The 13391-nt window shown below is 46.7% G+C and overlaps 1 protein-coding gene and 1 long non-coding RNA gene across 5 annotated transcripts in view; one reads left to right on the top strand and one right to left on the bottom strand.

Moving 5' to 3' along the window:
* The window catches only part of Kank4 (KN motif and ankyrin repeat domains 4), a 63167-nt gene that overhangs the window by 18809 nt on the left and 30967 nt on the right, over nt 1–13391 (top strand). The window lies entirely within an intron of this gene.
* Kank4os (KN motif and ankyrin repeat domains 4, opposite strand) lies at nt 213–5482 on the bottom strand. Its single transcript, NR_040437.1, has 3 exons — nt 5368–5482; nt 3164–3241; nt 213–2407 (listed from the first exon to the last, which is right to left on the bottom strand). It is a non-coding gene; the product is annotated as a KN motif and ankyrin repeat domains 4, opposite strand (long non-coding RNA).

The following is a 13391-nucleotide window of genomic DNA, read 5'->3' as shown; positions in this document are numbered from 1 at the left end:
ATTTTCTCGTGTCATTGCAAGTAGCAACGCAATCTTGTGCAGTCAATATGGAGACCAGTGAGTGTGGAAGGAAATCCTTCAAAAACTAAAATAGACACGGCATTGAGACCTACCCACACCCCTTCTGGGTATATGCCCAAAGGAATATAATGCCACATGCATGTTTGCTGCTCTACTAGTTACAACACCCAAGAAATAGGACCAGCCCAGGTGCTTATCAAGTTGAATGGATAAAGAAGATATAGCATACACACATGGTGGGATTTTATACAGCCATAAAAATGAAATCATGAAGAAAAATGGATGTGCCTGGAAGTTAACATTAACAGAAACAAGGCAGACTCAGAAAAACAGAGTTACTTTTGTTCATATGTGGAACCTAGACTTAATTTATACAAAACAAACATTTGTATTACAAATATAGTAAATAAATATGCTACGTATTATACAAACACAAATGTAAAGTACGTAAGGACAGGCATGGTGACATATGCCTGTAATCTGAGTAGTAAGAGAAGTGAGGTGAGAAGAGAGAACTTGAAGCCATCCTGGGCTATGAGGCCAACCTGGGCTATGAAGCAAGCCCGGTCACAAACAAGCAAAACACAAAGTGGAGTGTGAGAGGCATCACCTGGACAGCTGGTCTAAGCAGATTCCAGTCCTGGGCCCTTAGTCCTCCCGTGCACACTACTCTTCTGCCATGGGAGGTGTAGGGTTGAAAACTGGACCGGGGCAGACTTCTAATTCAAGTCTTAACCTGGGGAAGCAGGACTGGATTGGACACAGGCTTTCCACCCAAGGCAGCTGCAATGGCATCCCTCTAGCTCTGGGGAAATGCTCCATTGGCAGGGAAAGACATCTCCCTAGTTATTCAAGGCAGGAACCATGTATGTCATTAATCCCAGCTCTATACAACTCAGTAAATGACAGAGAAACAAAATTAATTGGCAACCCCAAACCCTTGTTTCTGGCTCAAAGATATGTCTTCAGAATGGAAATTTTGACAGAGTGCTAGTTCTACAAATGATATTGTATATAAAATGGATGACCATGTGACTCGACTGCTACTGTCTGTTAAACAACCCAAGTCTCCTGTAACCTGTCAAGGTTATCTGAAACCTAATTGCATTTTTATTGATTAAGTAAGACTGCATTTTCCCCCTATCTATTCCTTAGCAAATAAATTTAGTTATGGACCTATTGCCTCCCCTGAAAATGTTTATATTTGAATAGTCACTTGATACCCCATGAACAAGTCTATAATGGAATCTAAGTCTAGACTCCTTCCTTTGCTGCTCCTTAAAGTTAAAACCAACTAATTCATTTACGTTATGGGTGTTTTGCCTGTATGAGTGTCAGTGTACCACATGCCTACAGAGGCCAGAGGAGGATGTCAGTTCCCCCTTGGAACTAGAGTTGGAGACAGTTATGAGCCACCATGTAGTTGCTTGGAATTGGGCCCAGGCCCTCTGGAAGAGCAGCCAGTGCTCTTACCACTAAGCCATCTCTCCAGGCACCTTTGCTAACGTCTGGTTTCTTCTCTTTCTGCTTAGGCTCCAACTTGTTTCACAGACAGTTACAGAAACTAGAGCCCAGAGAGTCCTTCCACTCTGTGCTTATGAGCTTGCTCCATGTAGTTGGACGAACCCTGCCTCATAGTAGATCTCTGCCCTCAAGCCTGTGGCCCATGAGAATGACGTAACCTACCTATCGTGACCACTAAGTAACCATCCCTAGCATTAGTACAGGGCAGTGTGTACGTAACAATTATCATTGTAACCATGTACGCTATCATCATCATTTCTAAGCCTTAGCTGTCTCACCATAAATCACTTATAATGGAGACTACAACTAGTAATGGGTGTTCATAACTTTGCCTGTGAAGCCTTCTGAGTAATTCCTTTCTGAGGAAATGCCAGGCACAGCCTGCTTCAGGGTGGTGACTCTGTTACTATGTAGACTGGGTTATCCAGAGAAAATAAAGGCCTGGACAGTGGAGCCAGCACTGGAATTCCTGAGGAGAGGGCAGAGAGAACCTGGTGATGGTGAATTGTGCCAGGTGGGGAGGAGGCTGGTGGAGGCGCCAGGAGATGATACCGCAGAGGATGCTGGGAACGAAGCTCTCTGCTGCTGCTGCTGCTGCTGCTGCTGCTGCAGCAGCTGCTCTATTGGAGCAAGGTGCCCAGAATAGCAGAGAGGAAAGCAGAAGTTTTGCTTTGCACTAAGAATGCTTTCCCCCTTTGGTATTTTCTCTGGAGACTACAGTGAAGGTTTGGATAGCTTCCAATTAATTTTTTATCTGCTTAGCTGCTGTTTCTTTGAATGCGGCGCTGAGCTCTGACTGGGTCACGGGGTAGCCATCTTTGTCTCATTTGGAGAGGAGTCAGAACTTCTAGGGCCCCAGGTGCTGAGGAGGGAAGAGTACAGGATGAATACAGAGAAGGTCCTTAATTGATCTTGGCCACTGTTTTTATTATTGTGTTTGGTACTGTCTCTGTAGCCAGAGGCCGCAAGCAAAGGTCGTCAGTGGGAGTGTGAGCCGTATTCTGGCAAGCAGTCACGCCAGTGAAAGCTCCATTATTCTCTATGGAAACTGGGAAGACCAGCCGTGCTGTTTTTAGAGAAGTTAGTATCCTCCAAAGCACAAGCCAGAAAAGCTACAAAGCTGCAGCTTCTAACAGGAAGCAAGGAATCTAGAAGGCAAAGCTGACTCCAGCTGTGGTGTGTGACACACACGCCATGGGACCTCAGTATCCCCACTAGGAAATGAAGATCATGACCAAGGTCCCATTAGTGACGTCTCTTCTCTCAGCAGAAGAATTAGCAAAAATGGCCACCTGGGCACACACCTCTTGCAAAATCCTGACCTGGAGCTGGGAGAGGTTTGCAGAGGTAGGAAGAGAGCATCTTGACTTAAAAGAGGCCACAGAGTAGCTTGAGGGAAGAGGAGATGTCTAATGGAAGTCAGCCTGTACTGTCTATATGCCCAGCCATTGTGTGGTATCTCTGAGCTGCTCTCGGATGGTTTAAACCTGGGTGTGACTCCCAGAAACATGTTTTCTCAGTGACTTCACCTACTATTTTAGTGTGTTTCCTAAGATAATTCTAGGTAAGAGAATATCTGAAACTGGATAATTTTTTTTTTTAATGAACAGGAATTTACCCGACTCATGGTGCTCAGGGCCAGGACATCTAAGAGCGAGGTGCTGGCCTTTGCAGAGGGACTTCATGTTGTACCATCCTGGGAAAGAAAGCAGAGGGGAGAGAAAGCAGTGACTGAGCAAGTAAAGGCCAAACTCATTTTTTTATGTGAACCTAGTCTCTCAACAGTGAGCCTACCTCCAAGACACAGCATGCATCTGTCTACTCATGGGGGCATAGTCCTGGTGACCCCATCACCTCTTGTTAGGTCCCTCTCTCCAACACTGCGGTTTAAGTTTCAACACATGGACTTTGAGAAACACATGGAAATATAGCAGTTCCATTAAGTATAACAGACCAAAACTCAGGTCACAACCATACACAGCCTTCCTGAATACTGCCAGGTGGCACACTGAATGAGTCCCATCTGCTTCCAGCAAACATTCAAACTGATAGAAGTTTCTAGAGCCCTTTGTCTCTTGGGCTCATCTCTGATGATACCCACCCTTCCTTCAGCTGACATGCTGCTGAAACTGAGTGTCCGGCATCCTTGTTTGACACACATAACAGATACTGAGCTTGCATACACTGAACTTGTACAAGGCTGGCTAGGGTATTGTGCAATTAAAGAAAACAAAGACAAAACAAACAGTATTGGCTCCACCCCGATATCTGGGGATCAGTTTTCATCTGCAGTTTTGTATAAACTGATTCCTGAGTAGGCAGGGCTTGTGTATCTGAGCCAAGAAAAACCTTCCTCCCAACCCAGAAGGCAGAAGCCATAGCTCACAAAAGTGCCTGCACCTGGGGCTCATGGGTGACATCCATTCTAGTGCCTCAGAAGGTTCCATTGGACTCTAACCAAGGACAGAGATGCTAACTAGGCATAGGAGGTGCAGAGGTACCCCCCCACCTCACCCCACTGAGGGTGTCTGTCTCTGCCCATGAGACAGATGCTTCCACTGCAGAACCCAGGAAGGAGGAATGGGGCTGAATTCCTGAGGAATACTTGCTCTAAGCTGTGGTTTCCCAACTATCTAGACAGCAGTCCACAGCGTTGGAGCAAAAATCCTCGTGGTCTACTGAGTCCACTCACTCCCATGTTCCACCGGGGATGGGAATGGTAATAAAGGGTTAAAGTGGAAGAGGAAAATAAAGTGGTAATAAAGCTAATACTCAAGAGAGTGATCAACACAGATTCCCAACAATGATTTTATGAGTAACAGAAGTTTTTAAAAAAAAAAGTCTCATATCCAAGTGTTATAGCGGGTGAGGGTCATAGTTGCGAACTTTTAACCCTTCCTAGCAAGCTTGCAGGAGAGGAGTTCCTAAAAGGGTGTCCTGCAGGAGGATGGCATTCCACTGGCCTCCCAGAGCCACTCCCCAGGAGTCTGTCCTCAAGGGCACTGACTTTCAGGCCTTGCTGTCCCTGATACTGCTTGGCTGGGTCCTAAGTGAAGCCAACCTTGGAGACTCGGGGTTCCTAAGGAGGGAGTCCTGGGCATAGGACAGGAGTTCACAAAGTCCTGACTCCCTGGGAAAAGCACAAATGTCTTCTGCACTAATAACAAACGTCCTCTTTGAGACTGGCAGGAATTCCAGACCGTGCCCTGAGTTCTGAAGTACTGTTTGGAGGTGGCGGAGGTCACTCTTCTCTGCAGAATAGACAATGTTCTTAGCACCCTTGCAACAGACATTTTTTTTTCTTCTGTTTTTCTAGGACAGACAGGGTTTCTCTGTGTAGCCCTGGCTGTCCTAGAACTCACTGTCGATCAGGCTAGCTCAAACACAGAGAAAGCCTGCCTCTCTAACTGCTGGGATTAAAGGCATACACCAGCGCTGCCCTGCCAATTTTTCTTTATTAATGCCAATACTTAATTGATTCACATGTTTTGTTCCTAATTCCTTATGCCGATAAAATCATATTACTGTGTTACTTACTTTAAGAATCAGAATTTGGGTTCTCTTTAGTGCTATCTTGGAAACTCTTACCCTTGGCCACGGGACTAGGTCTTTGCTCTGAGAATTATAGATTTTAGAAGTAGGGTGTGTAGAAATAATTTTAATCGCTTTCTTCTTCCCCAGGCCTGGTTCCCAGAATGAGGACTCTGAGGCTACATATGTATTATTAAATGCCTAGGCCATAAGCTTTGGCTCATTCCTTGACAAGCTCACAACTTACTTAACCCATTGAATTTAGTCTACGTCTACCATGTGGTTAGTTACCTCTCCTTCAGTTCCGGCCCGCTTCTTCTTTCACTTCTCAGAATCTCCCTGCTGGTTTACATCTGTCTCTTCAGTCTGTCTTCTTGGTCCATCTCCTGTCTGTCCCTCTCCTTTTATCCTCTCACTATATCCCAGAATCCTTTCTCTTCCTGCCAGTGTCCCGCCTCCGACTTCCTGCCTCAGCTCATTGGCCATCGGCGTTTTTATTGACAGGTGATGCTTAGATTGTCTTTCCGTGGTATTCCCAGGTTCTTCTTTAAGAGCCTGGGAATTTGAGAATGGTGACACATGTCTCACATGTCTATGTTACCAGCACTTGGGAGGAAGACTAGGTATTCCATTCATCCTTGGGTGCATAGCAACTTTGACGTCAGCCTGGGCTGCATGAGACCCGGTCCAAAACAAAACAGGAGCGTAAATACTACAGGTGACACACATGAGCAAGAGAAAGCTTAGTTCTTGTTGTCAAGGAGCTTCTAGTCCACCAAGAGAGATCCAATAATAGTACAAGGACAAAAAAGCAAAAAGGAGAGAGAGAGAGAGAGAGAGAGAGAGAGAGAGAGAGAGAGAGAGAGAGACCCGTGCATACACGATATCTCTGTTCTTCAGCCTTGTCTGGTCTGAAGCTCTGATTCTCCTCCCAAATGCTGGCTTTTATGTATGTGCCACTAGGCCCGGTTGCATATGTCTTTATCCTGCTATCTAAGGCAAGTTGATTAGTGGCACTGTCGGGTGCCTAGTACTTCCTTCTGACTGGTTTATTTTATTTTTTAAGATTTATTTTACTTAGATGAACACGTATCTGTGTGAATACACCGCTGTTTGGAGAGGTGTGGGTGTGTGGAGGCGTGCAGGCATGTGTGCAAAGGAGAGTGCTTTGGACCCCTTGGAGCTGGAGTTAGAGACAGAGCTGAAGTTAAGGTGAGGCTGAAGTTACAAGCATCTGCACAGCTCTCGGTTATCTCAGCGTCATGGCTGCTCAGCAAGTGCTCTTAAACACAGAGACATCTAGTATTTGATTTCTTTTCTTAAAAAATACTTAAATTGTGTGTGTGTGTGTGTGTGTGTGTGTGTGTGTGTGTGTGTGTATGGTGGTGGTGGTGAGAGAGGACAACTTGTGGGAGTTGGCTCTTTCTTTCCACTGCATGGTGATAGAAATGGAACAGTTTGTCAGGTTTGACAGCTGGCACCTTTACCCATTAAGCCATCTAAAGGCCTCCAGCCAGCAGGATTTGTATATTTATCAAGCAGTTGTAAACTCAGGGAAATGACCATGTTTACCTCAGCTTACCCGTTTACCATTTCCTCATAGTATATACAGTGCATTATTGTACCGCAGAACCTCTAACTGTAACTGTGCACCCTTGAAGGACCTCCCCGACCTCTGAGATCCACCTGTTAAGAGGTCTGGAGCAAATGCGTTCTCCCAACACAGAGAAAGTGTTTGTTCATAAATTCACATCACATGCTTTCTGGGGTCTGTGGTAGAGGTCAGGGACACAGGTAGCCACTGTGGCCAAGGACAGACAGGAAAGGTGCAGTAGAAAGGTGACCATTGCACATGGGAGATATGTGTGAGACAGGCCAACAAGGTGGTACAACCTTTGATACCTGTATAGCTTAAGGATAGACACAAATGCTGGGCGTGGTGGCACACGCCTTTAATCCCAGCACTTGGGAGGCAGAGGCAGGCGGATTTCTGAGTTCCAGGCCAGCCTGGTCTACAGAGTGAGTTCCAGGACAGCCAGGGCTATACAGAGAAACCCTGTCTCAAAAAACCAAAAAAGAAAAAAAAAAAGAAAAGAAAAGAAAAGAAAAGAAAAGAAAAAGAAAAAGAAAAAAAAAAGAAAAGAAAAAGAAGAAAAAAAAAGGATAGACAAAAAGGACTTTGTCCTGAGAAAGGAAAAGACCATATCAATCTTTTTTTTTTTTTTTTTCAAGACAGTTTCTCTGTGTAGCCTTGGCTGTCCTGGAACTCACTATGTAGACCAGGATGGCCGCTAACTCAGAAATCTGCCTGCCTCTGCCTCCCAAGTGCTGGGATTAAAGGCGTGTGCCATCACGGCCTGGCTATAAATGCTAATCTGTTTTTTTAAAAAGGTTTATTTATTTATTATGTGTAAGTACACCGTAGCTGTCTTCAGACACTCCAGAAGAAGGAGTCAGATCTTGTTACAGATGGTTGTGAGCCACCATGTGGTTGACTGGGATTTGAACTCGGGACCTTCGGAAGAGCAGTCTGGTGCTCTTACCCACTGAGCCATCTCACCAGCCCCTAAATGCTAATCTTAATAGCCATGTCTACAACCATACATAGCATCCTTGCCCTTCATCTCTAGGTATTGCAAGATGCTTGGGAATCTTCCAAGAAAAAGACTGAGAAGAACACAATTCTATCCCCAGGAATTTGACTCCTGGGACACCCAAGGGGATTCACTTAGACCACCTATCTTATTTTCTTTACCTGTACAACAGGAATACTGAAGCCTGGCCTGGGGATACAGGGGCACAGAATGGAAAGGTGTGCTTTCTATATGTGTTGGGGAAATGTAGGCAGCAATTCAAGGTGAGGCCACCCTCGGTGCCAGCATCAAGCTCCACACAAGTTTGATGGGCACCTGAACTGAGCTGGAATGAACCTCCGTCATTAGTGTATATAGGAGAAGGCTGCCTGTGACATGTCTTAAGGGTCCTTAGCGCCCTAGCAGCATCAGGGGTCCATGCCTCTCTAAAACTGTTGCTCAGCCTGTATAAAAGACAGGTATGGGCTCTCAGGATCCCTGTTGGACCATGTCACCCTTGTGTGCCTTCAGTAGGAACAGGCAAGTGTCAGGTTTGGAAAGCCTGGGTTCTACCTCACACCTGCCTCTGCTCCAAGAGCTGAAGCAACCCTAGGCTGGACTCCAGGTCTTGTCTGATGTGACCCTTCGGTTAATTCCCTTCTCAGGCAGAGCCTCTGCCTGGCTCTTGCAGGGATTAGAAACCCTGCTGGGAGCAGGAACCACAGAACAGGCAGGAATTTGCTTGTCACTGTAGGTGCTTGCCCTTTTTCTTTTTTTCCTGCCAGATGGGTTGCATATTGGGGCTCCAGAGTATCAGACTGGTGGGGCTGCAGGAATTGGGAACTGCTAGTCTGGCCTCAAGAATTCCTGGGGCATCTTCCTATCATTACCCTACCCCACCAAACGACTTTCATTCACTTAATGTCCTGAGCCACCAAGAAGCCCAGCGGATTTCCAGTGTTAAGGAGGCTGAGCATCCTTTTCAGTTTCATTGATGAGCTGTAGGGGAAGGTGGGAAATCCTGCTCCTGATTTCCCGGATTTGGAGGCATCGAGGTAAAGAAGGTTGTGTGTTTTGGGGATGTCTTTAGATGTGTCCCTCTGAAACAATGGCAGTTCCCCAGAACAAGGTTGCAGCTGATGGATCTTCGCGGTCTCCCTTTTCCTGTCTGACCCAGTATTAACTTACTAAGCAGTGAATTCGTTTCTGATCCAGCTTGCAGTATTCCTATACTGCAAAAGGGAAGTCAGTATTTGCTTTTCCAGCAAGGTCCTGGGTCACCTAACCAAGTCCTTTAACAAACAGCTGGGAAGCAGACTAGGCTGTGCTGAGTTTACAGGAATCTGCTCCATTGAAGCCGGCTTCGTGGGAGGGAGCCGAGTTCTTCCTGTCTGGGCTATCCAGAGTGGAGGGGCGCTTGAGGAGGGTGATGCAAACACAACTTGCTCCGCAACTGGCCTCTCTTCTCCAACAAGCCCTGGATGCAGCAGCGGCAGTGTGGGCAAAAAAAAAAAAAAAAAAAAAAAAAAAGAGAGAGAGAGAGAGAAACACTTGAACAAAAGCGTGGGAATGGAAATACTGAGATTGTGTTAATATGCTAATTACTAACCCTGACCCCGCCCCCTCCTGTTAGGCAGGAAGTGATCCTCGAGCTGAGAACTCAGCAAGTAGAATCTCTTAGGAGTCATCTCTTTTCTTTGGTATCCCATCTTCAGCCTTCTCAAGGATGAGCTGAGCCGGGACAGCTTCTTAACACAGGAAACAGTTCCACTTGAAAAACTCGGGTCCTAGGATAAGGAATGAAAGCTCTCATCACGTCATCAGGGCAGGGTTGTCCTAGGTATGGGGGGCTCTTTTGGAAAGAGCGCTCTGTCTCTGCCAGGTGATCATGAAGGGACCAGTGGGGATGCTATTTAGTGCACTACCATGCTAAATATTTGACTTTGTAAGGTTGAATTGTCCAAGAATTCTGTGGCAGCGAGGCTGTGCTTCGAGCCAAGCTCTCTTTTCAAGGAAATCCAAGGTGCTATTTATTTTGGCATGCAGCCTGTTCTGTGATGAAAAGTGGGGTTTTTATTATTGCAGAATAAAGAAGGGGTTTGAGGAGAACAAAAATGCAGGCGCGGGTCTCAGTTTCAGGACTAAGGAAGAGAAGCTTTCTTTATGTTTTGACTTGAAATTAAATGGGATTTGAAAATGACATCATAAAAGAAACCAGTGTAGATGGGGCAGGGCAGGAGGGAAGATGTGCAGGAGCTGGGCTAACCTGAGGAGACCATTTCTAACAAGGTCTAGCTGTACAGGGACCATCTTTGGTGGACTGCACTAGCAGCCTCAGGCCTTCCCTCCTTACTGAAGTTCTGAAGGACACTTTGTTATAAAATATAATGTGCACGGAGGTTGGCCTGCCTGGCTGGCTCATGCCAAGATGCCCCCTGAGAAATCACACCGTGCAAAAGACCTGATATAAAGGAGGTTTATTTGAGGAAGGGAGGGCCTGGAGAAGGGGTAGAGACAGACAGATGGAAACAGAGCCATGAGGGCAGAGAAGGAGGGGACAAAGAAGGACAGAAATAGGGAGGGAAAGACTGGGCAGGAACACATGGGAACAGGGAGAGGGGGCCAACTGGGGTGGCGAGTAGTCCTTTTATATGTAGCCCACACCTGGCAAAGGGTGACGGTGTATAAGGTGGCAGGTGATGATGTAACCCACTGCTAGGTCTCTGGGAGAAGCCTGGTGGAGCTGCCTGTAAGCCAACAAACACACTTGCCATTCTCCCCCTAGTTAACTGGGGAACTTTAGGCTGGCCACATAGCCTCTGGCTGCCTTAGTGTCCTCATCTATAATTTAGAACCAGCTCCCACGCTTGCTTGTGTGTGGGAGGGGGTAAAATGACACCCAGTGCTTGGCACCTGTTCATTTTTCGCCATAGGTTCCGTTTGAAGATGGATAAGGTTGTTCCCCCCCCCCCTTTAGTTATTTAAAAAAACACCCAGTATGTCCAACATGCTTTAAATGAGTAGATCCGGGGGTCATACAGGAATGCATCTTGTAAGAACTGGTTGCTCTTCCACTCTTCCAGAGGTCCCGAGTTCAATTCCCAGCAACCACATGGTGGCTCACAACCATCTGTAATGGGATCCCATGCACTCTTCTGGTGTGTAGCTAAAGACAGCTACAGTGTACTCATATAAATAAATAAATAATATTTAAAAAATATTTCTGACCTTCAAAAGCCCTGCTACTCAGGAGAGGAGTTACAAAGATAAAGCTATGCACTCTCAAGGAGTTGAGAATGGAATGAGCTACTGAGAAAGGCTGGGCTGTCACTGGGAATCCTTGAGACCCGGACCGACCAGAGGACAACAGCAGATGTTAAAGATTGTCACACTGGGGATACAGCCTAGCAGGGTGGTCAACAATTGCTGTAGTTGGAGGATTCCACGTTAAAGGGGGACGTGACCCACAGGGAGTACCAGCCATACTCATGCTTTGTGTTTCTGATAGAGCAACGTGTGCCGGCGTGGTGTTTGTTCTCCCTTCACCCAGCCATCAAGCATCTGCCCAATTCCAATGAATCTCCCTTAGCCAAACTCCAAGGTGTCTACCGTAAGAAAAGTGGACCCAGCTACGGTGGAGAAGGAACCGATGAATTCCTTCATTCCTTTCAGTGTTTAGACCCCTTTAGAGTGAAAAGTTATGAAGCCCTTCCTCAGAGAGCTGGGTTTCAACTCCATTTAATAGCTGTAGCCTTGAAGTGATTAGTTTTAAGTGAAATGCAAGGGGGGGGGGGGATGAGGGAGACTTAGAGGCCTCCACAGAGTTTTTCATTCTTAAATCCAGCCTGATGTGTATGGAGTGATCCCTAGAAGTCATTTGATCCCACATTTGATGGATCAAATTCAGAATTCTAGCCAAAGGCAATAATAACTCTGATGTCCCAGGTGCTGCTTAGAGTTCACAGCCACAGGTCTGGCTACACGTGGTGGTCTCTAGCTTTAGAGAGGTGGATTCATGAGGCCGAAGCTGTCCTTCCTTCTCCAGGCATAAAGGCTTTTCAGGAATTGAGTAGAGAAGGAAGAGATATTAGCCAGAAACATTCTCCTCCCAAGGAGAGCAAGGGACAGTCACAACTGTGAACTGGGCTGGCCAACTGAAGGACAGCCATTACCCCTAGCACAGAGTTGGAGCTGGCTAGGCTGGAGCCCCTGTTACACACCAACACCTACTTGTTACGTACGTCCATTCTTAGCCTCAGTTTCCCCACCTGAACACTGAGCATAATAATCCTATCTGGGTTAAGGTAAGAACTGTACGAGACAATTCAAGTATGCTTCCAACCCTACTGGTAGCTTGGTAATGTTGCAGGATATGGGGATCAGGAAGCAGAATAAAGAAAGGTTAAGGTGATAGGAAGGCAAAATGACATTCCAAGCTTGACTTGACACACTTGTCCAGCCCTCCCCTGCCTTCCATTTCACACACACACACCAAAGGCTGCAGATTTGGGGACATGGTAGAATCAGGGGAGTCCTCTACCTAGGAGCCTCCTCCTCACCACAGGGCTGGCCCTCCATCATCCAGGTTAGGACTCTCCATGCTTTTCCACTGATCTCCTTCCAGGCCACCCCAAGACCCTCCATCTCTGTGGTCTTTGTTGTCTCTGACTTGTCTGCTCCAGTCTATTCTCTACCCGAATCGAGCACTTGCTGGTCCAGTAACCTGTTAACTCCAAACCCAGTGTGATAAGAGTCAGCCTCAGAATTCTTGCAGGAGCACCTCTGCTTCTACAAAACATGTGTGCCCTTTGAGGCTCAGCCGGACGTCGGAGAGGCCCTGTGGCTAGTGCATGGAGACTGTGACAGAAAGCCAGGCACAAGCTGGGGAGGCACCGTGCTCCTAGGGTTTATGCCACGAATAGTATCTGGAAGTCCTGAATTTCCCTCTTACCTGGCAGGCACTAATGTCATCCGTTCTCCTGTGCCCACCCTGGATGTGTGTGTTCTGGAGGGTCACTCCTCATTCTTAGACCCACATCATTAGCCCACTGTTCTCTGTTGTGGCTCTTGCCCGGCACATTAACATTCCTCTAACAGCTCTGCACCTGCTGTTAGGGCTAACCCATCATTCTGATGTAAATTGACTGATAATCACAAAATGCCAGTTTCTGGCTGGGTCATTGTAATGGGATAGGAGATAGAGAGGGTCCTGGGAATGGGTTAAAACTTTGAGGACTGATGGTCAAATCTTAAGGTTGACAAATTCAGAGTAAGGACAGCGTTCCCATTGGGAAGTTTCTGATATCTTCTGGCCAAATGGGTCACACTTCCCCTCATCGCCATGATTATAAACCACCCCTCTGTGTCAGTCCCTCGTCGACGTGGTTATAAGCCCCCCCCCCCCCATATCAGCTCCTTGTCTGTCTTGACATTGTCTAGTTTGGTCTCGAGTTTGATTGGACTGCCTCAGATGACCTCAAATTCATCACAGGATGGACCCCATTCTCTTACCAAGTTGGGGGAGGAGTCAGACATTCTTGGCTCCTTCAGGCTCCATCAGTAGTCTACTGAGGAGCCTCAGATACAACAATTCACCTAGTCTCGGTGGCCTTGTTTGCCAAATGAGGGCTTGAGCTAAGTGCCTCTTTTAGTGTCAGCTAGCGCTAGCGTTCCATGAGGACACACCCAAAACCTGACTCGGGAATGTCTAGCTTTTCAGCCCACCTTGCAAAGCTGGTTTGT

Source organism: Mus musculus, chromosome 4 (assembly GCF_000001635.26).
Source record: "Mus musculus strain C57BL/6J chromosome 4, GRCm38.p6 C57BL/6J".
NCBI lineage: Eukaryota > Metazoa > Chordata > Mammalia > Rodentia > Muridae > Mus > Mus musculus.
The sequence above is the reverse complement of the archived record's forward strand: the minus strand, read 5'-3'. Positions and strand labels throughout refer to the sequence as shown.